The sequence below is a fragment of the Alosa sapidissima genome, chromosome 2 (genome assembly GCF_018492685.1).
Source record: "Alosa sapidissima isolate fAloSap1 chromosome 2, fAloSap1.pri, whole genome shotgun sequence".
Lineage (NCBI taxonomy): Eukaryota > Metazoa > Chordata > Actinopteri > Clupeiformes > Clupeidae > Alosa > Alosa sapidissima.
Window position 1 is genome coordinate 16830638 of NC_055958.1, and position 27679 is coordinate 16858316.

At 40.9% G+C, this 27679-nt stretch overlaps 1 protein-coding gene across 2 annotated transcripts in view; it reads right to left on the reverse strand.

The window, feature by feature from the left end:
• The window catches only part of LOC121700683 (gamma-crystallin M2-like), a 222207-nt gene extending 202195 nt beyond the window's left edge, over window positions 1-20012 (reverse strand). For both annotated transcript variants that reach the window (XM_042083845.1, XM_042083834.1), the window contains exon 1: window positions 19904-20012. The gene's annotated coding sequence lies outside the window, so the exon portion shown is untranslated. The remainder of the gene's footprint in view (window positions 1-19903) is intronic.
• Between the last annotated feature and the right edge of the window lie 7667 nt (window positions 20013-27679).

Genomic DNA, 27679 nt, shown 5'->3' on the forward strand with positions numbered 1-27679 from the left:
ATAAATGAAAAATACCTAAATTTAGCTAAATATTCAGGTATATGTAGTAATAGTAGTACTAGTAGAACAACGTAAACACCCACCCATTCATTAGTTTTAGTCACATGCAAAAGACTTCATTACTGTGGCGTGAAGGGAGGAGACAGACCAAGGTCCACTGTAAACAAACTTCACTCTGGTCCAAGTAGAGCCTAAATTTACTTATTTTTTTAAGGCAACTCCTGTCATCAGGAAGTAGGAGATGAGATACAGTACATGCCCATTTGTATGTGTAAACAGTGATATGAAGAGAGCTGGAGTATTTGTCTTTTTACCTAGAGCTGGAGTATTTGTCTTTTTAAACTTCCAAGGACAATGAGATGAAGGGCTCATATTTGAAACCACAACCACCACGTGTCTGTCTAAACATATAAGATAAAAAACAGTGTTGTGCCAGTTCACAGCTTTTCTGAACTAGTTCAAGTTCAGTTCATACATACTCAAAGTGAACAGTTCACGTTCAAAGTTCACAATTTTAATTCTGAACTAGTTCAAAGTTCAGTTCATTTTACTTTTTTCGTGAGATATTCAAATAAATACTTTTTTCACACTACGAGCTAGAAATCACTATACGTTCTTTGAAGCTGCTCATTGTAGACATTTGCTCATGACACTGCAATTGTCGGTTTCTTACCAGGTGATGAAACTTGCAGCAGTACAGACAAGGTAGGCCAGTCTCCGTGCCATCACTTCCACTAGCCATTTTTTTTTTTTAATTGCTGCGCTTTCTCTCACTCTCGTCATTGGTCTGTCTCTCTCTCTCTCGCTCCTCCAGCCCTCCGCGCTCTCGTCGTTGCCTGCTACGTGGCGTTGCTATGCCTACCCCGCTCTGCTGCAATAGAGCTGCACAGTCCCGCCCACAGCCGATGCCGGATGTAAAAATTCAATGCAATTTCTCCATTGACAATTGCGGTATAAGCCATAAAAACTTAACTGCACGTGGTAGACTTAAAACCAGCTACGGCTGTACTAAGCGATTGTATATGCTCCTATAGACACCAAGAGTTCATGGGGCACTAACCTTGTTTTGAGATAAATGCCTTTTATTCGCGATCTCTTGGATAAGTACTTCATTACCCACAATCCTGAACAATCCCACAGTGATGCTTCTGAGGGGCCATTTAAACGAGAACGATTGCGAAGGAAGACGACAAAATATTTTATCATAAGTGCCTTTCGTTTACATGGCGACCCCGCCATCGGGGCTTGAAGACGCAAAAATCTGAAGACTCCTTCCAGAGTGTAGAGTTTTGAAGACGACCCGGGTTGCGTCTCCGTCTAAACGGCTAAACCAAAGATCCTTCATTACCTCTCTGGCTAAACTGTCAAATTAGAATGTCTGCGCGTGACGTACCGGGGTTCTATCACACCACCACCCAGCGGTCTGGAATGCATATCCAATCGAATATCACATACTCTTGCGTCTTCATATAAACAAAGATTTCCCCTGAGAATGCTCGTCTAAACGCGAATTAAAAAATGAAGACGAGACGCCACTTCTGCGTCTTCTCTTTTCATCGTCACCGTATAAACGTAGCCTGATTGGTGGAAAGGAAGTTATGGTCATAGTTTGAAACTTTCACAGCGAAAAATATTGACAAAGATGGCGGAGTCTTTTACTGCCTATGGCGAAAATCTTAATGTGATTAAAAACTTTCTTGACGAATACTTGTATCAACAAGGATTGGGGTTTATACATCACACGAACTTAGTCAGGGCCAATACACTATCAAATAGACCACTGTAAATGTTAGTTTAAACACTCAAACTTTCCAGGTAGCCGACAGGCTAAACTTTAGCATTTCCGACATTGTATGCCATTACATAATGCAGCTAACATTAGCCTACATGCTGCAACACAGGTATGAAATATATTATGTTTTAGTGAGTGTCCAAAGGGGTGAAAGCCACTTTAAATCGGGTCACATTATTGACTGTTGTGTGTCCGAGAGTCAGTTTGTGGGTTTTGTAAGGGCCAGCATGAGGGACAAGACCTACAAAGTTGTGGTGAGTTAAGCAGGGAGGTTGGTAACGTTAATGCTGCTAGCAGTGCTAGTTAACATTAGCTAGGCTACTGTAGCCTTCATACTGTATGATTCATATCAATCATTAACCTAGGAATACTTCGTGCATTTAATGAACATTTTGTGTAATAATTCACGGCAAATTAATAAACTGAATATGGTGGTCCAAGAGCCGACCATGCACCAGTCCATGCATCAGCCCGACTGAGCAGTGATGACAGCATAGGATGAGTCAGGTAACATTACGAAGCACTGCCGTTAACGTTAACCGCGTCCACACACACACACGATATAAAATACACGATGATAAATATAAAATTCAATATCAAAACACTATTATTTACACGATTACTCATGAAATAACTGCTATTAACTGCACATTCACTATATAAAAATCACTGTTTGGAGGAAAGGGTTCGCGTGCTGTCGCCGGTTGGAAATAGCGAGAATATCGCGCCGATTTTGCCAATATTATTCAGTGAGGCGCGGTGGTTTATGGGATGAGTAGTTCCTTCGCTCGGAAATGAAAATATGTACACAGTCTTGTACCTTGTTTTTTTGGATTTTCTCCTCGTTTTTTCACTCGAAATGATATGTTGTATGCTTATGAGTTATGCCGTAGCTGGTTAGCCTAAGACATGCTGTAAAACTCTTTAGATACGGATTTTTCCAAACGTCAATGGGACAAATGAATGGGAATCTTACATCCGGCACCTAACCGCATTTTGGCTGTGGGCGGGACTGTGGAGCTCTATTCATCACGGGTAACGTTGTGCGGAAGCCAGTATGCTATTCAACTATTCTCAGCCGGACACTACGTTGCCCGCAATGCATTGCGCACACAATGTCAAAACCATTTCTGTCTGGTGATACATGATTTAAGCGGCACCAGCGAGAATACAGGAGGGAGGAACTTTCTCTCGTTGCGTTTCAAAAGAGAAAACAGATGTCACTCAGTTTTCAATGGAAAACAAATTCCAACTTTCATTTACAGTGATGTCTGCCGTTCATGACACATAATGTGAACTAATTCACGTTCAAGTTCTTTATTAAAAAATGTGTTGCGTTCAGTTCAACGTTCACGAAAAAATGAGCGTGTTCAATGAATGCGTTCTTTTGAACTCGTTCACGCACAACACTGATAAAAAATAAACTACAGTAAACATAACAGTGGCCATCAGACGCCAAATTACCTCCAAACAAGATATGAGAGGATGCATTTTCTTCTAAGTCCACCAGGTAACATGACAGACAGCAGGCCAGGGAAATCGAGAGAGCACAAAGGCAGTGGAGTAGTCAGGGCTTCATGTCTAGATTATAGAATATTCCACTGATTCCCATAATGCTACGTGTCAAATGAATGAGATGCATCAAAGAACTAAAATGGAGGCTATGATAGGATAATCAGAAAATGCTGTCTAGACCAGTGTGTCTATTCTAGGGATGTAACGGTTACCGGTGTAACGGTAAACCACGATTAAAAATGTTGACGATAACAAATACCATTTTTGCTGTGCCCCAGTAAAATCTCAAGTCCAGGTTCAACTAAATTGCTTGCGGGGTACTCGTCACACAGATATCATACAGATATCACATGAACGAGCTGAATCTAAGCTTTCCAATGATATAAGTTGTGATAAATGGTTCGCGAGAAACTTAACATTGAACTTCAGTGTTTCCTCTATGTTGATTTTAGCATGGCGGCCCGCCACGGCAAAATTAATGTTGCCATGGTATCAGAATCAGGGCAGACGCACAATGTAGTTGCGGATGCTTTTTAAATAATCCTGCCGACGTATCCTCCCCCGCTGGCTGCCACTCACATTGCAATTTAACAATAGGCAAAACTAGTCAGAGGTTATTATGGCCCATCAATTTTCACCTCACATATTACATATTGTATTGATGTAGTCTATTTAAAACATTAACTTTCTTCCCAGTGTTTCCTCTTCATTTTGTAGCGGTGGCCATGCTTTAGAATTAGGGCAGACACACAACAGTGGCGAACCGTCAGGGCCTTTAACTATATTCAAACAAATGAAAAATAATAGTGTCTTATACTAGAAAAAGTAATTCCGAGCATGAAAATCCAAAACATTAACATAAAATGCAAAATAAGCTTTTATTTGGAAACAGCTGTGGTCAGAGGTTGGTGGGAGTCAGGTATTTTACCATGTAAAATAGTGTGTTACATTAGATTTTTATGTTTTTATGATTATTTATTTGACAGATTGTGAGGCTCAGTGATGAGCAGTGCTATGCTTTTCAGGCTGTTGGCTTGCTCATTAATCAATTAAAAAAAAAACAGATTGACCTGAAATTGAACAAATGTCTTTTGTTTCTGTGTCATCGACAGACAGGAACCAGCAAACAACACCTTGATTCTTTTAAAGAGAGAAGACAGGCCTATCTTCTTGCCACCGTTACCAAGAAAAGTCGCATCCATGCCTACTACATCATACTGGACAAGCAAGCCATTGCGTGTCAGGCTGTGAGTGCTGTTGGAGCATTTGATGAACTTTTCAAGCTCACTTTGTATTTGGCACATCCTACAACAACACGCTGTACAAAATATACACTTTCATTCAGACCACAATTATTGAAATAGACATAGGAAAGGTTAGAGACTCCTCGGGTTGCTGAACTCAGAGTAAGATTAGCTGTTGAGTTCTACTAATCTATAAGCCAGGTTATCTCTAATATGTTGTGTATTCTATGTAGTGAATGTTTTGGTGGGGTGAATCTTCTTGTTAGACACCTGAAGTGTGTTCATGGTTTATTGCCTGGGAAAACTCTCACCTTTAAATGTGACCAGATGTGCATTTAGTGAAATTGAAAATCCCTACACCTCCCTTAATACAGTCTCTAAACAGAAATCCTATTTCAAAGAGAAATGTGAAATTGTTACTCCCGTAGAGAAAGTACTTGGAGTCAGGTTTGATAATAGGAGGAACAAAAAAAAACGACCAAGTGCTTGTCACAGACAAATTCTCTTATGTTCCTATTCTGACATTACTGTCCATTTTCAAAAATCCAAAGACGTAGTATGCTCAAATCTGGCAGGAGTTCCCTTAGATGGCTTGTATGTTGATTTGGAGGATGGGTTATATATAAAGGCACATTCACTTTTTCAAGTGAGAGTCATGCATTGAAAATTCAGTTGTTCTATTATGACTTTGAACCATGTAATCCCTTGGGATCCAAGAGAGGTTGTCATAAAATGGGAGGCTTTACATTGAGAAATTTCCAGTCTAAATTTAATTCATGTCTGGACAACATATATGCACACTCTTCCACACCCAAGATATTAATACATATGGGTTCAATGCAATATTAGAGCCACTTGTGTCAGACCTTAAAGTACTCGAGACTGAGGGAATTGAAGTTCAATGCTTCAATGGAATTTCCAGTCTAAATTTAATTCATGTCTGGACAACATATATGCACACTCTTCCACACCCAAGATATTAAAACATATGGGTTCAATGCAATATTAGAGCCACTTGTGTCAGACCTTAAAGTACTCGAGACTGAGGGAATTGAAGTTCAATGCTTCAATGGCCGTTTACGGGGTACTATAGTCCAAGTAACGGCTGATAATCTTGGCTTGCACTGCTTGTTTGGATGTTGAATCCTTTTCTGCCCGTTCCTGCTGTCGCTTTTGTCTGACTGAGAAGGAAAAGTTTAATTTAAACTGTCTTTTATGAGGATGACCCCAGTGTGACTTTACGATCAAAAGATATGCACCTGCACCATTGCGAAGCTAAACAGGCAAACCCAACACTAACTCATGTGTATGGTGTTAAGCGTTCTTGTGTACTTGATGAGCTTAAGTACTTCAGTGTATCAGAGAATTTTTCTGTTGACAAAATGCTTGATATATTGGAAGGAGTTGCCCAATACGAGATAAAACTTGTATTAGAATATTTGAAATCCGAATTCATTTCACACAGAGAACTACAAGCTCGGATACTGTCATTCAATTATGGCTACAAAGAAAGTAAGAGCAATTATTATTTATAATTGGGCTTAATGCTATCCAGACGTGATGTTTCGTCAGAAATATGTCCCTTATATTTGGAGATGTTTTGCAAAGAGGCGACAAGTGTTGGCAGCTTCTTTTACTACTTGTGCGAATAGTCAACATTGCGTTTTCACCAATTTTAACAGAAGGTTTGACCATTTGCTTAAAACATTGCATTGCTGAACATCACAGGCTATTCAAAGATTTATTTCCCTCTAAAAGGCTTTTGCCCAAACATCATTTTCTAATTCATTATCCACGTTGTATAAGACTTCTAGGGCCTGTTCTTCACATGTGGTCAATGCGTTACAAGTCTAAGCATTATTACTTCAAAAAACAACAACCGAAAACTCGGAACAGAATCATTTGTCAACATTTCAATCTTAGTCATTGTATTTCAATGTAAACAATCTGCAAACTAGGCTTAATGTCTAAACAATCAAACTTGTGCTTTAAGTTTTAGTTACACTTGTCAGTGAAATTGACACTTGAAAGCGAATTAACACTGGTGTTAGAGTAAACTTCGCTATCGGGCTACACTTTCGGGAATGGGACCATGTGTCTTTAACAGTGTTAAAATACTCTATAAGAGTCAATTTAACACTATTGAATTTACTGTGTGTGTGTGTGTGTGTCTGTGTGTCAACTACTGAATCCATGGTCAGGGACCACCAGCAATGTCCTCACGGACCACGAGTGCGCCGCGGACCACTGGTTGAAAACACCTGGCTTACAGTATCAAGCGGACTTAAGCTGCCACCTCTTGGCGAAAAGTTGTAATACATTTCACCCAGCTGCGTGAATCACAGAAAGCGCGAATGAAGTGGCCACTTCTAAATGGGACCCACTGTACAGTAGCTGAAGGTCTGTGGCTAAAGCAGCCATAATGAAAGTGTTATCATTGTTTGGATACTTCCCACACACACATGCTTTTTAATCGCATAGACTACAACTACCAAGCTGGAATCAAAGCACATCGATTCACCTCTCACAGTCACACCCTAAACAAGCACTTCAAACAAACAAACAAGCGTCTCAGTCTCACGCATGTATAGCCATAGGCAAAACTGTATCAGACGTAACATTAGTAAATCATCCATCGCACAGAATGATTTTTGTAGCACGTGCAACAGGTAGGCTACAGCCATGCCCTGGATACATCTCTCAAAGTGCGCCATTTGGTTTAAATGGAGATGTAGCCTAGATCATCACTGGTGCGTTAATAAATCTACATTGTGACGAGTTGACAATGATTCACTTTGACGAATTTATGTAGTCTAGTCAATTACATCGTCTCAGCCCTAGTTACTTTACTTTGAGCCATGCTCTTCCTTAACGTTACTAGAAACACCTTTGAAAATAGAGGATTGTTTGGGAATGAACGTTAGCTCAGATGCTTTTTGAGACTTTTTGTGGTCTTACTGTAATGCAACATTTTACAAAGCACTGACAGGGCCACCAAGGACTGTGAGCGAATCAACAGCAGAAAAACCTATTTAGCAAGCAGAAATGTCCCAGCCTGTTTAGGATGCTTCATAGACAGGTTATCTTTCAGGTAGGCTAGGTCTATATTTTCCATTAGAAAACCACGTTAGTGAACGCATTGTGACTAACTCACTTAGCTCCTGTAGGCTATAATGGTCAGAAAAGATACATTACAGCGCTGATATCAATGTGCTTGGTAACCGCATTTATGGTTTTCTACAAATACACTGGTCAATAATCAAATTGGCCTCCATGACTCAACCAATGCTAACGGTAGGCCTAACATTATTTTACCTAGGTCGTAAGTAGGCCTATATAACTTGAATAAGATTAATGTACCTACAGTTAAAACCAAGCATGTCCGATAAACATTCTTAGACTTATTTCGGCTTCAAAAAGAAATGGGAATTACATTTCATGTGGAAATCATCCTACACTTATTAGACGTTATCTGCGGTAAACTACAGTGTCCTTGTAGGAAGTGTCTTTCCAACCCACTTTAGATTAACTTCCAACAAAATTACGTCTCACTGCAACGATGCGCCATCTGGTGGACAAACGACTAGGGATCGACTGATATGTTTTTGTCAGGGCCAATACCGATATCAATTATTACCAAAACAGGAGGCCGATAACCGATATGTAAAACCGATATGTCAGTTGTCAAAAAGGGGGGTAGGTAGTAAAGGCGATATGCTGCAAAAAATTAATTCAAAAGCATTTAATTATGCAAACTTTTCTTTCTTCTTTTGATACACAATTGTCTATCAACTTGCATCACTTGCAAGTGTAAATCCTGTGTATCATGTTAATCCAAGAGCTAAGTGATAGCAAAACTTTTCATAGACTAGGCCTACACAATGGGCTATGTGCTTGTTAAGGGACCTGTCACAAAGAGGATGCTTTGCCATCGTGTGTGTGAGTGCACGAGAGAGGGAGAGGAAGAGGTGCATGCGTGATGGCAAGTGTTACGGTTGAATAGTTTAACAAAACAGTTCTTAGGCTATTTAAGTATGCAATTTGTGTGCATGTGTAGACTACAAGCTACACTTTTGAGAGCCTAAAGCTCAGGACGCGATTTAGTTCAGGTCGGATTAAATTACGGCTGGCCCTGGGTGCATGTTGTCTTTTCTGACAGTCCGTTTCAAAAAGGAGCAATTAGACTTATTGACGTTTGCTATCGCATAATTTAGGACTTGTCTGTACTATGTCCGCCATGGTGTCCCGTTATTCACAATTAACGAACGAGGCGGAGGCAGAGAACTCCCGACACGCAGCACCCGAGTTTGTAGGCTAACTAGTAAACAGTAACGTGCATCAATCGGGAATTCGCTAAATGAAGGAAGTGGGTGCTTTACTTATTGATCCGGATCAAAGAGACAATAGCTTACAAAGTGGTGTTTTTGTAACTTCAGTGTAGATGATTGTGATTCATTGCAACTTCAGCAATGTAGGCTACCTTCCTTACCGTCGAAAAATAGCTCTGTACAGCTGAAGCCCAGTCTACAGTCTGCCTCAGTGAGAATCCTAAACTTTGTCTGTGTTCAGTCTTCGATCTGGATTGGCTGCATTCGTGCTAACTAACAAATCAGACGGTGTAGTGGGCGGGACAATGCTCTTGACCACAGAGTAGCAAATGCAGGGAGTGAGAGACGCTTTACAGACAAAGTAGCGCGTTTAATTTTTTATCCATTTCAATATCGGCTTATCGGTGGAAAAAATGACCGATACCAATTATATTATATATATTATAATATATATATTTTATATATATTATAAAAATGCTAAATATCGGCCCTAATAATCGGCCAGGTCGATAATTGGTCGATCCCTACAAACGACTACGTAACGCCAATACTGGCAGCCAAATGATGATGAATATTTAGTTTTCCTTTAATCCTACTGAATTTGTAAATTATGTATCGGTCGTTCTAATTGCCGATACCGATAGTGCGTGTGTATGTGTGTGCACCACCATCTACAGGCCAATGAGTGTACAGTCACTAAATGTACACATAACACATAACATAACTTTTTTTTTGGCCCCCCCATGGATGAAATTCTACAAAACTTGGCATACCCCCAGAGAATGTCAGGTTAATCATACACATACAATTTGGTGCAGTTCTGAACATCTTAACTGAAGAGAGAGGCGATTAAAGCAGAATGATATTGCATTTTTATTTTTTACCGGGGGGGGGGCAAATCACAAATGAGTGATTATGGGCTAGGTTGATGTGGGCCCTTGAGACCAACATACCATAAAAATGTCTTCATCCTCGGTGCCATGGTTCAGGTAGTTATTTAGGAAAAACTGCATTTTTTGGGTTTCGGGGGGCTCAGCGCGCGGGGGGGGGGGGGAGTGGCCCCCGGGGACCAAAAAAAAAAAATTTGCTGTCGATTGAATATGTGACAATTGAATACAATGAATCATTGACGGAAATGTGGGCATGCGAAAAAGAAAAAAAAGAAGAAAAAAAAAATCTGACTAAACCTATATGACCGCCGCGCGGCGGTCATAATAACACACATATTTCTGTTTTCCAGCAACATATTAGGAAGCATAGGCCATTTTACAGCATTGTACAATATATTCAATGAAATACCAACATGCTGCATTAAATGGATCCATAATCCAGTCATACAGAGCACTGCTGGTTGGGAAATATTTTTGAAATAAACTTTGCAGGGATGTGATGTAGGCCTACTGTTTAACACATGGGAATCACAAGAGGCTCCCGAATCAGATGTTTCAGCGATTTCGCTCAGAAATCTCAAAGGCATAATACTGTCACGATTGACAGGCCCGTCGCTAGAAGGCAAGCAAACCAAGCAATTGCTTGGGGCCCCGAGCTGGCCAGGGGCCCCAAGACAACGACTGGTTAAGAATAAAATGCAACGACAAACTGTGAGAGCCCCTTTGATAGTCAATGCAGTAAAGTGCAACGACACTGTTACCGGCAATACCGGGATCCCCCTCAAGGGGGCCCCTCTCAGTAGTCGCTGACAGCAGCCAGCCAGCCAGGTTTGTGGTGTCTGCTGCTGCCGCGAAAATATAAAACCTCGGCAGTCATAATGAAGCGGAGTTATGCGTCCGGAAGCCAGAAGAGAAAGCAAGAGGATGACACTAAAAAACAAGATAGTGGTAAGTGATAAATTACACTAGATAAAATAGCTCTACTTGTCTTGTACAAATGGTGTAATGTCGCAGCAGGAAGGCTAGCCTAGCAAAACATGTTGCTTGTAACAAACTAGTTTTTTTTTCCGAACGGACGGAATATGGTTACATACTGTAATATGTTTATTAACGGGATAAGGAAGACGCAGATCTGTTCCAGAATCACTGTTTATCGTATTTAATGACATAACATTGCTATAGCTTTGTAATAGGTTTTGATGAAAGTGGCATAGCTTCTCTGCTATACTAACTATTCGACCGTGATAATCTATTTACCAAATGGGGGTTAGGAAAACCACACGATAAATTCCGTGCGTCAAAGCAGACTGGAACATTCATGTCTAGTAGTATTCATGCACGCCAGCTGTTTACTGTCTTTAAAGCACCAGGTGCGTCTGTCTAATTCTCAAACAGCAGAATGCTTAAATGCTATGTTAAGCTACAAGTAGGCCCAGGTCAATGTATAACATTAGCTTGGGATGTTTTTACAGTAAGCATTGTTAGTTGTGAAAGCAGCTGCATCCCTTCTAAATATCAAAATATGGAAATGCTAACATATCTTTTCTTTCTCCCTCAAGGTGCTTTGCTTAAATTTCTCAGCCCTCGGGCTCTTCCTAAGGATACCTCCACTGATGAAGATGGCCTGAAAGGTTAATCTTATGTGTGTGTGTGTACTTGTATTTATGTTGGATTTTTAAATTACTATACAACCTGCACTCTTTATAGTTTGAACAATGCATCCTTTTTCTGCATAAGATGGCAGTGTTTTATTTTCTCACTTTGTGAGAACTGAAAAATGTTATTGTGAGTGTGTGTGTGTGTGTGTGTTTAAGTATGTTGGATTTAGTTATTGTGCACTTTTTTACATTTATATTGGATTTTATGGTACGGTGGTGTTTTTGCAAATGTTCAAAATGTTCAAAACTAATGCACAGTATATATATGCAACTGCAAAATACAAAATGTTGTATTTATATAAACTGTGGGTGAACTTAAACTGTATGGCTATGCGGTGGTTCCTGTAGGCTTTGCGTGCGGGGGGGGGGGGGGGCTCCATGTCCATTTTGCTTGGGGCCCCCAAATTCCTTGAAACGGCCCTGGCGATCGAGGCGCCTGTCCCATACCTCAAGTTTGTTTGGTGAATACAGTAATCTTATTTGCTAGGTGAGGTAGGTGCTTGTCTTTGCCTTGTAACTGGACATTTAACTCATGTATCGCTAAGATATATCAAATATATCGCTAAGATAGGCCAGCTTCGTCAAGAAATGTTCATTAGTGAACGTGCTTGCAGATTCAAACATGCGCTCTTCCTCCAAGAAGAGGCGACTCGGAGCTCAAACACGCGCAACAGCACTTTACCTCGGGAAAGCCACCTTGCCTTGCTGTGAAACAGTACAGCCTTTTGGTCAGCTACCATCTCTTCGCAAAGTGCGGAGAATAGACGCGCTTTTAAGGACCGGGTTTTGATGAAATTCATCACTCTCACAACAACGTTCAAAATCTCATGTAGGTCGGGACTAACTAAGCTGCCTTGACACGAGCGCTTCCCTATGAATAACACAGTGCGTCCATTGCGCATCGGGTGCTACCTGGGCCTAGGCTACAAATAAAAAATAAAATAAAATAAAATAAAACTCCTGTTTTTCACGTCAGTTCGTGCCCCACCTGGCATGTCTCCGCGACCCACAGTTTGAGAAACGCTGCTGTAATCTGGTTGGAATCGGGTAAGTGGGTTGGAAAGACGCTTCAGGAAACACTGTACCGCAGAGAACGTCTAAAAAGGGTAGGATGATTTTCACATGAAATGTAAGTCCCATTTCTTCTTGAAGCTGAAATAAATCTGAGAATGTTTATCGGACATGCTTGGTTTTAACTGCAGGTACGTTAATCTTATACAAGTTGTATACCTACGACCTAGGTAAAATAATGTTAGGCTTTCCCGTTAGCATTGGTTGAGTGATGGAGGCCAATTTGATTATTGACCAGTGTATTTGTAGAAAACCATAAATGCGGCTATCAAGCAAATTGATATCAGCGCTGTAATTGTATCTTTCGACTGTCATCTTCTTGTCTGACCCTTTAGCCTACAGGAGCTAAGTGAGTTAGTCACAACGCATTCACTAACGTGATGGTTTTCTAATGGAAAATATCGGCCTAGCCTACCTGAAAGATGAATGAATCTATGAAGCATCCTAAACAGGCTGGGACATTTCTGCTTGCTAAATATGTTTTTTTGCTGTTGATTCGCTCACAGTCCTTGTTCGTCAAAGTGAATCATTTGTGTCAACTCGTCACAATGTAGATTTATTAACGCACCAGTGATGATCAAGGCTACATCTCCATTTAAACCAAATGTTTTAGAGCGCACTTTGAGAGATGTATCCAGGGCAGGGCTGTACCTATTGCACGTGCTACAAAAATCATTCTGTGCGATGGATGATTTACTAACGTTACGTCTGATACAGTTTGATACAGCTTTGATTCCAGCTTGGTAGTTGTAGTCTATGCGATTAAAAAGCATGTGTGTGTGGGAAGTATCCAAACAATGATAACACTTTCATTATGGCTGCTTTAGCCACAGACCTTCAGCTACTGTAGAGTGGGTCCCATTTAGAAGTGGCCACTTCATTCGCGCTTTCTGTGATTCCTGCAGCTGGGTGAAATGTATTACAACTTTTCGCCAAGAGGTGGCAGCTTAAGTCCGCTTGATACTGTAATACCATAGTACCCCTCCGCCTGATTGACAAGATGAGGGCGCTGGGGTTCAATACCCAGTTGTGCAACTGGGTGCTCAGTTTCCTCACTGATCGCCCCCAAGTGGTCAGAGTAGGGGGAGGAGTTACTTCAGGGAAGCTGACCGTCAATATAGGCTCTCCCCAGGGGTGTGTCTTAAGCCCGCTGCTGTATAATATCTATACACATGACTGTACAGCCACCAACAGTTCAAACACCATCAAGTTTGCAGATGACACCATGGTGCTGGGTCTCATTTCAAATAACAACGAGCAGGCCTACCTGAAGGAGGTGGATGACCTAGCACTATGGTGCCAGTCCAATAACCTGGCCCTGAACGTCATTAAGACTAAGGAAATGGTGGTGGACTTCAGGAAGGTGTCCAGCAACAAATACATCCCAGTTAGCATCAGTGGGGAGCCTGTGGAGAGGGTTCCTAGTTTTAAGTACCTGGGGGTACATCTTACTGAGGACCTCTCCTGGTCACTGCACACTCAACACCTGACAGGGAAGTCCAGGCAGCGATTGTACTTTCTCTGCCGACTGAGGAAGTTCAAGGTCTCTCCCTCCATCTTGAAGACCTTCTACTCCTCAGCGGTGGAGAGCATTCTCACAGGCTGCATCACTGCCTGGTACGGTAACTGCACAGCACAAGACAGGGAGGTCCTGCAGAAAGTGGTGCGCTCTGCGGAGCGGACCATAAAAGCCCCCCTCACAAGCCTGAGAGACATATACACCATGAGGGTGGGGGCAAGGGTGAAGAAGATCATGCAAGACTCCTCTCACCCCAACTCCAGTCTCTTTTCCCTGCTTAAATCGGGCAGGCGGCTGCGTTGTCTCAACACAAGGACTGAGAGACTGAGGGCCAGATGTACTAACGCTTTTGCGCCCATTTCAGGCGTATTTGTTTCGCAATGTGCGTGTAAAATCATTGCGAGGTATGTACAAACAGGCCGCAATGATGTAAAAGCGCAAACTGCCTGTCGCGGGAGCTGAAAGTGGCAGATTGCGATTGTCATGTCATGCGTATGCATTCATGGGAGGATCCAGGGGAAAGTGGGAGTTTAGCGTAAAAAGATGGGAGGGGAAGAGTAAAGAGCGCCTAGTTATGTATTCCGCGGTATGTACAAAGACTGCTCCTGAAAGCGCACGTCTATTCTGCGCCTAAATACTTCCGCCTTGTAAAAGCAGGTGTTAATCCACATTGCAGTTCAATGCGTCAATAAGAGAACCACTTTCGTTGGCCTTTCGCATGTCTTCCTTTCACTTTCACGTCATTCACTTAAACTTTCTTACTTGCTAGATTTGACCAATCTTCCATAGCCTATGTGCACAAGTAGTTTAAGTAGAACTACTGATCTTCATTATCTCCCTGCTTGTTGACATCTTATCATGTATGGTATTATTTCATGATCGCTAAACGTTTGATTCTTTTAAATGTTGTCATCAGTTAACTTCATTCAACTGCGCTTGTAGGCGCTGCCATTCAGTTCGTAAATTGTGTTTATGGGCGGAGAAGGGCAGAGAAAGGCGCAGTTTACACTAAGGATTGAACGATTGATAAATACGACGGAAACTTGGGTCTGACAGCGCTCGCAATCTGCGGTGTGTCCATGGCGCTGATAACGCTACGTTCGCAAATGTACGTACATCTGGCCCTGAGATTGAGTTTTTATCCACAGGCAGTGAGACTGCTCAACTCAGCGCATTTTAAATAAGGTTTTCTTCTCCCAAAGACAGATATGTTTTTAATTTGCATTGTTTTATTTATTTATATATTGCTTTTATTTACTGTGTATGTATATATATATATATATATATATATATATATATATATATATATAGTTTTTTTTTTGCGTTATGTTCTTTTATTCAAATGCAGAGCAAAGGACCCTTTTACATTTCACTACATGTAAAATGTATGTGACAAATAAAAGCACTTTACTTTACAGGTGTTTTCAACCAGTGGTCCGCGGCCATCAGTATTTTTAGACTATTGGTATTTAATTTGTGCATTGACAATAAAGTTGAATATCATATGAACTAAAGATGACTAAAATCGTGATATGTAGAAGAAGAAACATTCACAAATTCACATTCACAAACATTCACATGGCATGACCTCGCTTCTTGATAGCTGTTGATAGATAGATAGATAGATACTTTATTGATCCCCAGGGGAAATTCAAGGTCTCAGCAGCATACAGACAACACAAACACATTCTTTAACAGCAGAAAGAGTAATTAAAGTATATAATATAAAAACACAACTAAGCAATAAGGACAGTAGAAGATAAAGAATATGCTAAATATACTAAAATACAAATTATACTAACACTTAATCTAAATCAATTCTAAAAACAGTATCCACATAGTGGTGATTAATCAATCAGAGGCGCTTGCAATGACTGAGGCAGGGACTGAGCCTGTGATTATCTGTGCATAGTTAAGGTAAGGTGCTCTGTGTGAATGAGTGTCATGGTGATAGTGGTCATGGTGATAGTGCAAATGAGTAAGTCCAACAGTACAACAATGCAGAAATAAAGTTAAGTCTATATATCTATATATTTAACTATTTTAAGAAAAGGTATAAGTGTGGCCACAGTTCGGCTGTGGCATGGAGGGAGGGGCTATGCATATGTGCTGATGTGCTAATATAGCACGCAAACAGTGAGGCAGAAGACAGTGATAAAAGTGGCTAGTGGACAGACAGTATCCAAACATGGAGGGGGTGAAAAGGCAGACAGACTATGCAGAGAAGTCTATCTCTCCTCTTCCCTTAAGTGAAGCATTGAAAACTGCATGGAAATGGCAGGGATTGTTTTGTTTGTTAATAAATAAATAAACAAATAAATGTAAAACTGATACCTTCTGCTTCCCCCAAATACAATGTAGCCTACAGGTGTACATGACCTTTCATCAGTCCAGTTGCAATGGATGAACTGTGATGAACTGCCCTACTTGTGATTGTTTAGAGATTTGAAAGGTTTTATAACCTTCGCAGCGCCAGCAGGCTACTTGCTGTGCGGCCCGCACACATACACACAGGCATGCCAAACAAGCATACACAAAAGTTTCAAGAGTGGGGGTGGAGTAGAAGATGGATACAAATTGATTAGTGAGATTTATGTTCGCGGAACGGATGTACAGGACAGGGCGGCTCTCATATTTTGTACATGCGGTAGGCCTACATCTAGGTTTTTTTTACAGTGGAGAAAGGAGAATAATGCCAGACGTTATTAGAGGAAGGGGGGTGGTTGTGGTTGGACTTGGTACTCCGTCTCCCTCACCCAACTCATGATTCTGCACTGCCAATAAACCATAATTTCTCTAAATATCAAGCCTTTTCTTGTGGTCCAAGTCCACGTTTTGATTAGCTTTTCTGTTGTTTAGATATGGCTATAATCACTTAAGGTATCCAAAGTGCATAAAACTCCATTGTAGGCTACTTCATTCAGTTATTTACGCCTCCAACATGGCCATGCAGCTGGGTTACGGCCATAGACAGTAAAAGAAATGGACGAACAGACTCCGTCGTTTTCAATGGGAGGGCACTGAGTCAAATAGAACAATTTTTCAGTTGGTCCCCCCAGTACTGCGCAGCCTCACACTTAACTTCGTGACGATAGCCATAGAACTGAATCTTGTAACTCATATGATAGATACACAGAAATTCTTCTCACATTTCCTTCGCCTTCAAAGTCATCAAAGTTAAACATTTATTTATGTATTATTATTAATATCATCCTCACCAAGTCGTGTTAATGTTGAGCTATACATGATCATCTTCAAAAACAGTCATGCTAAAACAAAACAAAAAAGTTATAGCCTTGAAGCTATTTTCTTTCCACTTTTACGACCTACGGTCAATCCATCGAAAACCTCTGAAATGATTACTGCCGTTTTTTTTTTTTTTTTTAAATTAGGTTGCCTCTGTGTAATGCTTTACCTTAACATACGGTCGTGTATGCTAGGTTTTGCTTACGAGTTACCGTCATAGACAGTAAGGTGGACTGAGCTTCTTATCCAAACAATACGGTGCGAAACGGCCTACGGCGCGAAAGAGAGATTATGTCAAAGCTAGCTTCCCTCCAACCGAACAAGCTAACCATTCTTCTTACGGGTAACCAACGTTACGGACGAGGTAGTGGAGTCTGTTTTGCCTTTGTAGTGTTTATGTTGATTAAACAAAAGCTACAATATCAGCACAGGATATATGTTATATGAAGTTATGGTATTCCAAAAAAAATCCTAGAATGAATGGACTTCTATGGGAGTTAGCAGAGAGGTGGTCCCTCCAGCCTACGTCGATTCTTCTACTTCCGGGAATTCGCCTGCCCCCTTGGTTACGGCTAGGGCTGAACGATTTATTGCATTTGCAATAATATCGCGATATGATGAAACACGATTTTCAAACCGCAAAGGCTGCGATTTGTAATATGTGACGTCACCAAAACGCATTTATACTTGCGCTTGCCGACGCGCCCATAGACATAATATACATAGATAGTAGTTTCCGCATTGGCTGCTGGAAACAAGAAATGCGGCCGCCATCTTGGACCGGTCATACTCCTCATTGCGTTGCAGCAGAAAACACAAGATGACAGCACTGTGCAGCATGTTCCTGCTCAAATCGGCGGACCATACTCGGGGGATTTACTTTTCACAAGTAAGATTTAACATTACCGTACTATTGGTTGTATTTTGTATTTTCGAACAATGTGGCCTGTATCATAGCTACATGTATGACCTTTGCAGCAAAAAAAACCGCGTGAAAATCTGTTCGGTATTCAGTGAGATATGATTAATTAAGTGTGCTGACAGCTCATTGCACCGGCCAAACAGATTACACTGAGTGGAGTGGATGACCGGTCCAAGATGGCGGCTCCAAATCTCGTCAGCGCTAGTAGGGAGCAGCGGTCGATGCGGCGTCTATGTATATTATGTCTATGGACGCGCCACCGACTCTTCTCACCGACCACTAAAGAAGCAAAAAACGTAAACAAGAGGACCAGATAACAGTGTCAAGAAAGGTCTGATCAGTAGAGCTACTTTGGTTAAAAATAAACCTCTTCATTACCTTTTGCTCGAACCTGCCATGTCCCTGGTTCTAGTTCATAATTCCCCTGTGCTGCTACTCTGGCTGGTAACTTCGTTCACTTGTCCAGCTGACGATTAAAACTCCACGACTGTTTAGGCTGCACAGCAGCCATTCACCTGTGCACTGGGGACTTTGTTTACTGGAGTACAGTGACAGTGGGGGCATTTGCGATATCCAAGGGGGTTGGCGGCACAAACATATCATCTCAAAGGTAATGAATGAATTGATGCATAATGTTATCTGCAAGTAGTTGACACAGCTAACCACCAAAAACCCAGCTGTTTTAACATTACCAGCTAAGGCTCTAGGCTACATACATGCTGCTAACTGCTGATAACTTTGCCTTTTTAAAGAGTTTTGTCTCTAAGCGATTAGCTTTGTTGTGATATGAACAAACTAGTTAATTTGCATGCATGTGTATTGCGCTGCGGTGTTGATGATGCTAACCTTTAGTTAACACCGAACCGAACGGTCATTTGGCCGCATTTATTTGCGCTACAACAATCTACAGTAGTTTGTTCCGATTCACGTGCAAGTAACCTACAGAGGAGAGGAGCGGGTCTGTGTGTGTGTGTGTCTGTGTGTGCGCGCGTGTATGGAGAGCACAGGACAAGGAGAAGCCGTGTCAGTGCCACTACATGTAGACCTATTTGTTAACTAACGAAAGAAGGTCATATCTACATGAAATAGAAACGAATCAGAATCATTTAATGTTTACAAGGCTGGAAGTTCAACAAATATAGGTCTACTAATGTGATTAAAATAGTTAAATAAAAAATATTTCATTCATCAATCTTATTCAATGACCTAATGCCATCATAAGATAGGCCTGGGCTCCAGGAAAGAACAGTTTATGTTTAACTTATCTAATTTTGTGTTGGTCATACTATAGAATAATATATTGCTTGTCTTTGTTGAATAAGACAGAAGATAAAGAGCTTAAAAATAATCGCATATCACATCGCAATCGCAATATTGGTGAGAAAAATCGCAATTAGATTTTTTTTCCAAAACGTGACGTGACGTCCATGCAAACCCCTAATAGCAACTTAACTTACAGTTTTTAGTCCACAATAACTAATAACAGTACAGTAGCACAATGTACAATTCTGAATCTAGCTTCTACTCAGAATAACCAAGGAGACTTCCCACTTCTTGAAGTAGCCTGTTCTTATTATGACTATAATAAGTTAAACACCTGGCAGTGTAGGGTTAATGCAGGTTTATGGCTTGCCACTAGCAGTGTTAGCCCACGCACATTAACCTCAACTACTCAAACTCAAACAGACTACAGTAAATGAACAATAAAATTAACTTACAGTTTGTTGTCCACAACAGTGCACAATGTAAACTTCTGATTCTCGTCCAAATGACCGATAAGTTTCCAACATTCAGGACTGTTCTTATCATGGCTAAAAGTTACATGATAAAAAACAAAGTAGAAAAAGCTGGTGGGCCGATTGGCCTACACACTTCTGCCATCTAGTTTCCATTGGATTTTTCATGTTTCATGTTGAAAAGAGGCTGAACCTGGCAAACGATTTACATTTATAGACCACTGAAACCACGCATGAATCACACGTGAAAATGACCATCACGTTAGGTTGTGACTGGTTGGTTGTGAGCAAGATCTAACGCCCTCCTCCGCCCGCGTACATCGGAACTAACTTCCGGTTAGCATTAATAATCGTTTACTACTTAAACGGCACCGACAATCAAAAAACCCAGTGGAAACTAGATGGCAGAAGTGTGTAGGCCAATCGGCCCACCATTTTTTTCTACTTAGCCACCTACAGATGTTTTACCGGTATGATATTTCGAAACGCCATTTTATTTCCCATAGACATTCAACGCCCGGATGTTGGATGGATACGGAAGTTATGGAGGCGGGACTTATTCTGGAGAGTTCTATAAGGGGAGCAGGTGTCAACAGTCTTATTACAGTTTTTTCTAATTTTTCTAATAAACGCTAACCGTGATTCTTATCGCACAATTACTAAAACTATTCATTTGTATAGCAAAACCACTCACTGAGTTTGCAAAACTAAAAGCACAAACACTGCTTTGCACTCAGTTTGCAATTTTGTAACACACTTTCCACAACTGTAGGTACAATCCACTGCACAGCACTTTTTTGCGGAACTGTAAACACAACTCACCACTTTACACTCAATTTCCAAATGATCAACACACTCCTAGCAAAACTATACACATGTATGGCTATTATTTACACTATTTTGCCAACTCTCTGGCACACTTTCTCATGTGAAAACTGTTTTAGATAATTAGTTCACTTTGCAATCAGCCTAAGCACTATACATAAGTCACAGGTAATGTACAATGGGTACAATGGAGGGAGCAGGAAGAGTGAGAAGAGTAAGAATTATAGGAGGCCGAAGAATACGTGGAACGAATACGAAAGAATACGAAGAACGTGAAGGAAGAGGACAAGGAGGAGCAAGAGGAGGACAAGGAAGGGTAAGAAGAGTAAGAAATAACCATTTTACATCCAATTTTACATCTACATGTGGGGATATTGACCAGGCATCATGTCAATGCCTGGATACGGCATTCCAGAATATATTTTCCCCGGTACCTTGGACTAGAGGACATTGCATGTAGTGTACAGACACAATTTTGAGAGAGACCACACGATGTAGACTGATTTTTTTTCTCAGTGAAATTGCTATTTTGTGTTTTGACTTGGAAAAACACACTTGTGTTAGTTTTGATGTGTATAAATAAACACCAATACTTGAAGTTTGGATCCCTGTATGTTTACAGAACTATGACAAAAGTATGACCTCAAACTGACATAGCCTACCTTCTGCATAGAGAAAGCAAAAGCCAGATGTGTTTTTTATTCATACCATCAGTGTGTAGTTGGCACATTGTGTGCTTATTATTGTGATGGCATGTGTTTACTGTTTGATACGAAAACACAATTTTTACGAAGGTGTGAAGAGTTAAGCAAGGTGTGTTAGCTTTTGCAAGAGAACTACAATGTTTTGCTGATTTGGTGAAAGGTTTTCCTATTTATGTCTAGAGTTTTACAAGAATAGTCAATAGTTACAAAAAATGTGCTTCAGCAATCAGAAAAAAATGTAATCTATTGTGTGATTCACTCCTTTATAGTCAGGGGGCCAATTATGAAAAGGGCTTTTGGTAGGGTGGTTGTCAAGCTGATTTTTTGTCTGACTTGTACAGTACAAGCAATTTCAGGCCAATTTGTTGGTTTCCTGCTCAACACGACATGCCAACAATAAATATTGAGTATCTCCACAACCGCAAGGATCATATACATACAAATGGTATCAAAGGAAAGCCAACACTCATTCATCACAAAAAACAAATCAGCTTGACAACCACCCTTATATCTTACGTATGGGTGTCTTCTACCTAAAAGAATAGGGTGACAGCTTGTACCAAAACATGTCCGCAAAAGTCTTAACAGAAGCCCTTTCCAGAATTGGCCCCCTGACTATACCCTTATCACTCTTTTTGCACTTTTTTTTCCAAATTTAGGGCCTTGTAGAAAGTCAATGAGAATGCTGTCTACACACTTTTAATGGGGTCATACTGAGAACATGTTCTTCCTCCACCCTACAAAGTTTGGGCAGCCTATGAATAATATGTGATATTAATGCCCAAACATTGCTTCCTAGATAATGTGATTTTCAGGGTGTAAAACTGATGTAATTTGAAGGGCTGGAAATAACATGAAGACAACAGAAATATTTTACAGGCCTTGGTTTTAGGACCCATTGTTGATATAGACAAGGTTTGAACAAAATCTGAGACGGTGCTGACAACCTTATCTGATTTGACATGAAATGACCCAATTACCACCTCGTATGTGTTGGAATACTTGTGAAAAAAGAGTCAGTGTGAATGCTGCTGCTGGAAATTGTTACTGCCACCCTCTCAACACTGACCTGGACTCAAACATGTGAACTTGCTAGCACACCTGCTTGGTTGGGAAGCAGGTACTAGCGAGGAGGCTAAAACCAATGGGTTGCTACCAGGGCTCCGAACCGGTTCAAGGAACGAAAACCGAAAACGAACGGAATTTTACGGAATTTTACGAGGAGCGGAAACGGAAACGAAAACAAAATGGTCTTCAACTGTTCTGGAACAGAAACGTTATTCTGAAATCCACAAAACCGGTTAATAACGTTTTTTTTTCGTTCTCTATATATTTTATAAAATTTCACAAAAGCATATCCTATGTCAGGGAGACTATTTCCGGTTGTGCGAAAAACATGCCCGCATCTACACTGTTAATGTGAGCTAACAAGCCGCTATGTAGCCAACTACTGTAGGCGAACAGCCTAATAATTTGATTTCTGCAGTTTGAAAAAAAAAAAAAAAACGAATAAATGGACCTTTGGTCCAAATGTGTATATTTTGTCTTGCTGTTGTAATGTAACCTATCCGTCTGACACTTCAGATCTTAGGCCAGCTCGTAGCGTAGGCTACTGAAACTGATTTGGAAATTGTTTGTAGCCTATGCGTAATAGCCTATTTTGCCTGTCCACGCCTTGTCGTTTTAAAGTCGGGATTTGAAATGTTTGGCAATTATAGCCTATTCTATGTAGAAGAGTTAAACGGGAAATTTGAGATAGGCCTTGTCAGCAACAGACAGGTTTGTTTATAAACAGGGTCGGAATTATAGCGCAAGCCTTTGAAGATCTCCATATGGATAAAACTTAGGCTACAACCAGGTAAGGAGTTTAGCACGTATCCAGAAATATTTTTGATAAGAAATTATTTATAGGCATAGGTTAGGCCTATAGTAAGTCTGTAGGCTATGGGATGGATAGCCCATCTGAATGTTTTTGGATGCCGCCTGTGATTTATTATTTTTGGGCATAGCTACGGCATAGGCTAAATCAAGGGGAAATAATGAGTATGTCTATTCTAAGGTAAAGCCCACAAAAATAGACTTGATAGGCCCGCCAAACACTGCCGGAACTTTAAGAACGAACGATATTTTGTGTTCCGAACCGGTTCAGGACCGATATGTTGGTGGCGGAACGCATGCAAGAACGAAAACGTTAAACATAGGCCTACCTGAACCGTTCGGAACGGAACGTTGGAAAAACTAGATGTACCGCATAGCGGTACAAAATATGACCGCCGCTCAGTCCTGTACATCCGTTCCGCGAAAATAAATCACACTTCAATTTGTCTCCATATTTTACTCCATCCCCCACTCTTGAAACTTTTGTGTATGCTTGTTTGGCATGCCTGAGTGTGTGTGTGCGGCTGCACAGAAAGTACCCTACTGGTGCTGAAAAGGTGAATAGATTGTAGAATAGCCAAAGAAGATGTAGAATTGTTATAAAACCTTTAAAATCTCTAAACAATCACAAGTAGGGCAGTTCATCACAGTTCATCCATTGCAACTGGATTGATGAAAGGTCACTTACACCTGTAGGCTACATTGTATTTGGGAAAAGCAAAAGGTATCAGCATAATGTTATTTATTTATTTATTTATTTTTTATGTATTTTTAAACAAAAACATCTCTGTCAGTTCCATGCCGTTTTCAACAGCTATCAAAAACAAAGGTCATTTTTGGATGGATGGATTTTTTGTGAATGTTTCTTCTTCTACATAAGATTTTAGTCATCTTTAGTTCATGTAATACTTTATTGTCAATGCACAAATTAAGTAACAGTAGTCTGAAACGTTATTGTTAATGCACAAATTAAGTAACAGTAGCCTAGTCTGAAACGAAATGCTGTTTTACATCTAACCAGTGGTGCAAATAACTGACATGTCCAAATGGGCCTTGATGAAATGCGTCGCTAGACTGTTCATACACATTTTAACGGGCCAAAGTTGAAGAGCTTTTGTCCGTTATTGTTAGTGCAAATATAGGCTGATTCATGTTCCCTTGCATTGTTTAACTGAGGTCCATGGCTAGTCTGGCTTTCATCAGACCAAGCTCAATCTTTTAAGAAATCAAAAAATAAATAGCGGGCAGATCAGGCTGGGTTCACCCAGCCTAGTCCATAGGCACCCGATATTGTTTAATTTTCCGATTGAGATATACACGCTCTGGCTATTCTAAATGCAAAAATGCATCAGGGAGTTATGACAAAACGGTAACTAACAAACTAGATCCTAATAGAAAGCTGTTAGCTTCCCTAAGCTACAGGTAGATTATAAGGTAGGCCTATTTACAACATAAATTGTCAATAGGCTATGCTGGCGACACAAATAAAATCTCCTTTGGAAACCAATGGCTTACGCCTTACAGTATCAAGCGGACTTAAACTGTCATATCGTGGCGAAAAGTTGTAATAACATTCACGCAGCTCCATGAGTCAAGGAAAGCGCGAATGAAGTAGCCACTTCTAAATGGGACCCACTACACAGTAGCTTAAGGTGTTTTGCTAAAGCAGCCATAATGAAATGAAGGTGTCATTGTTTGGATACTTCACACACACGTGCTTTTTAATTTCACAGACTACAACTACCAAGCTATATGCTATACATGAAATGAGTGTTTATGGAATGGGTTGACATGGCCCCTTGAGATCAACATACAAAAAAAAATGGTCCTCCTAAACCCTACGGTTTTCGAGATATTCACAGAAAACTGTGTCTGCCCTACCCTCCTTTCGGGGGGTCCAATTCAGCGGGGGGGCTACAGATCAAAACGAAAAACGATGGTTCCATGCTATCCATGTGGGGTTACATGTCCACCAAGTTTCGTGTACCCCGGTCTTTCTGTGTCCCGGGAATCATTGACGGAAATTTGGGCATGCGAAAAAGAAAAGAAAAAAAAAGAAAAAAAAATCTGACTAAACCTATATGACCGCCGCTTCGCTGCGCGGCGGTCATAATAATTTCGTTTTCAAGCCCTGGTTGCTACTGTAGCTGTTATATTTGCCATTTCTGCGACAATGCCGTGTTCTCATTGTTGTATCTGATTGCCAGTGTTGGGAACGTTACTTTAAAAAAGTAATTAGTTATAATTACTCACTACTTGTTCCAAAAAGTAGTGAGTAATTATAACTAATTACTTAGTAAGTAGTTAGTAACTGAATTACTCTAACTAGTAACTCGTTACCAGGGAAAGTAACTATTTGTGTTACTGTTAAAAAAAAAAGTTGCTATACTGTATGTCAAAGAATTTGGATTTTTTGAGCAGCCAGTTAAAATGAGTAGAACAGACAGGCGTTTGTATAACTTTCGATATTTATTAGATAGATAGATATATACTTTATTGATCCCCAAGGGGAAATTCAAGATATTGCACATCGACAGACCTACGGTTGACTTCAGCCTGTGTCATAGGTTTTTGTGAAGCAGAAAGATCTAGCTTTTGCTGCTTGGAGGACTGGTCTGATTCTCTATCATGAAAACACTGGCTCTGATTGGCTATCATGAAACATGACTCTGCCTTAGCCAATCATAATCGCTCACGTTGTTATTAACCCACCTCCTCACTAGCTGTGAGCCAGGGGTGCGTTCGGATTACACAGTTTATTCAATCAATTAGTAATGCACCGCATTTAACGTCCAGTAACGTTAACGGTGTTGTAACGATGGGAAAAGTAATTAGTTAGAGTACCCCGCCAGTCTCAGTGCACCAGTGCCAGTCTCAGTGTTCCAGCCCTTGAACTGGCCCTCAGAGCATTTGCAGTGAGCTGCACGGGGTGCCAAGTCATCAATGGTTTCTTGTCGTGATCCATTCTAAGTGGCCAGAGGTGACACCAATGGGCTTGGTAACAGTCATTTAGATTCCCTAGTCTTACACAAACTGTGCTCATATAAGAAAGGGACTCGCCATATTTGCACAGTTTTCTATAACCCAAATAATGTCCCTAAAGTACGGAATCAGAGCGCACCTCAATTCAATTTCAATTTATTGTGCTTATATAGCGCCAAAACAATTACACATGTATCATGGCGCTTTACAGAATGTAGGCAAATCAGAGAAAAAGAAAAGAGGGAGAAAAGAAAAGGAAGAAAGATAGAAGGAAGGCCCATGGGTAACAGGGGCGAGGAAAAACTCCCTAGAATTGGAGATACATATAGGAAGAAACCTCGAGCAGATCCACGACTCAAGGGCCTGACCCATCTGCCTAGGGTCAATACGGACAGTAAGGTCTGTAAACAATGACAAATGCATATGACAGTCAGGTGTGGAGAACAGGACATGGTGTTTAAAGCACCTGAGGTGAAAGTTACAAAAGGTGGGATGATTACGTATCCGGTATGATAAAGCATAATCATGATTTAGTGAGAGAAAGTGCAATAGTCCGGCGTCGGAATTGTCCAGGAAAGAAAGTTGTGAGGGGGCAGGTGGTGGGTCAGCAGACAGGCCAGAATCCGGGCAGAGTTGTCATAGGCAGGTGATGGGGTTGTACGGGCCAGGAATCCAGGTAAGGGGACAGTAATACAGCAGTCAAGGATGGGACTTCAGGTGGGATGGGTAAGAGGAGGGCCAGGCACACGGATGGTTGATGACTAGTGATGATATACCTCACAAGTGAGGTACAGTAAGGGAGAAGAAAAAAAATGTAGAATGGGTTAGTATTACTTGAAATCAATGTGGTTAATGTCCAGAAGTGATCAGTGGTGCTATATATTGTTACAGTAAATCATAGTGGGAATGGGCAAGAGAGGGAGAGTTGAGCGAAAGAGGGTAGGGGAGAGGAGAGGGGGGGGGGGGGGTTGTACGGCGTGGCACATGAGAAGTCCATGACAGCACTATGCTATAGCAGCATAACTAAGGCATGGTGAGGGGTAGTCGACACCAGCGCAGGTATGGTCAGTGACCACCATCTCACGCACAACTGGGGTGCCAGTCACATGAGGACTCAGCAGGGTGGTCAATTCCAAAATCCCCGAGATGGGTGAAGTCCACACTGCACCATACCTAACTATGGGAGGCAGTAAAGAGGTATGTTTTAAGTCTAGACTTAAAAATAGGGAGGGTGTCTGCTAATCGAATTGAGGAGGGTAGGTTATTCCAGAGGAGGGGTGCGCGATAGCTAAAAGCTCTGCCACCTACTGTTGTTTTTGAGATTCTTGGAATTACAAGAAGGCCAGTATTCTGTGATCGTAGCGGTCTG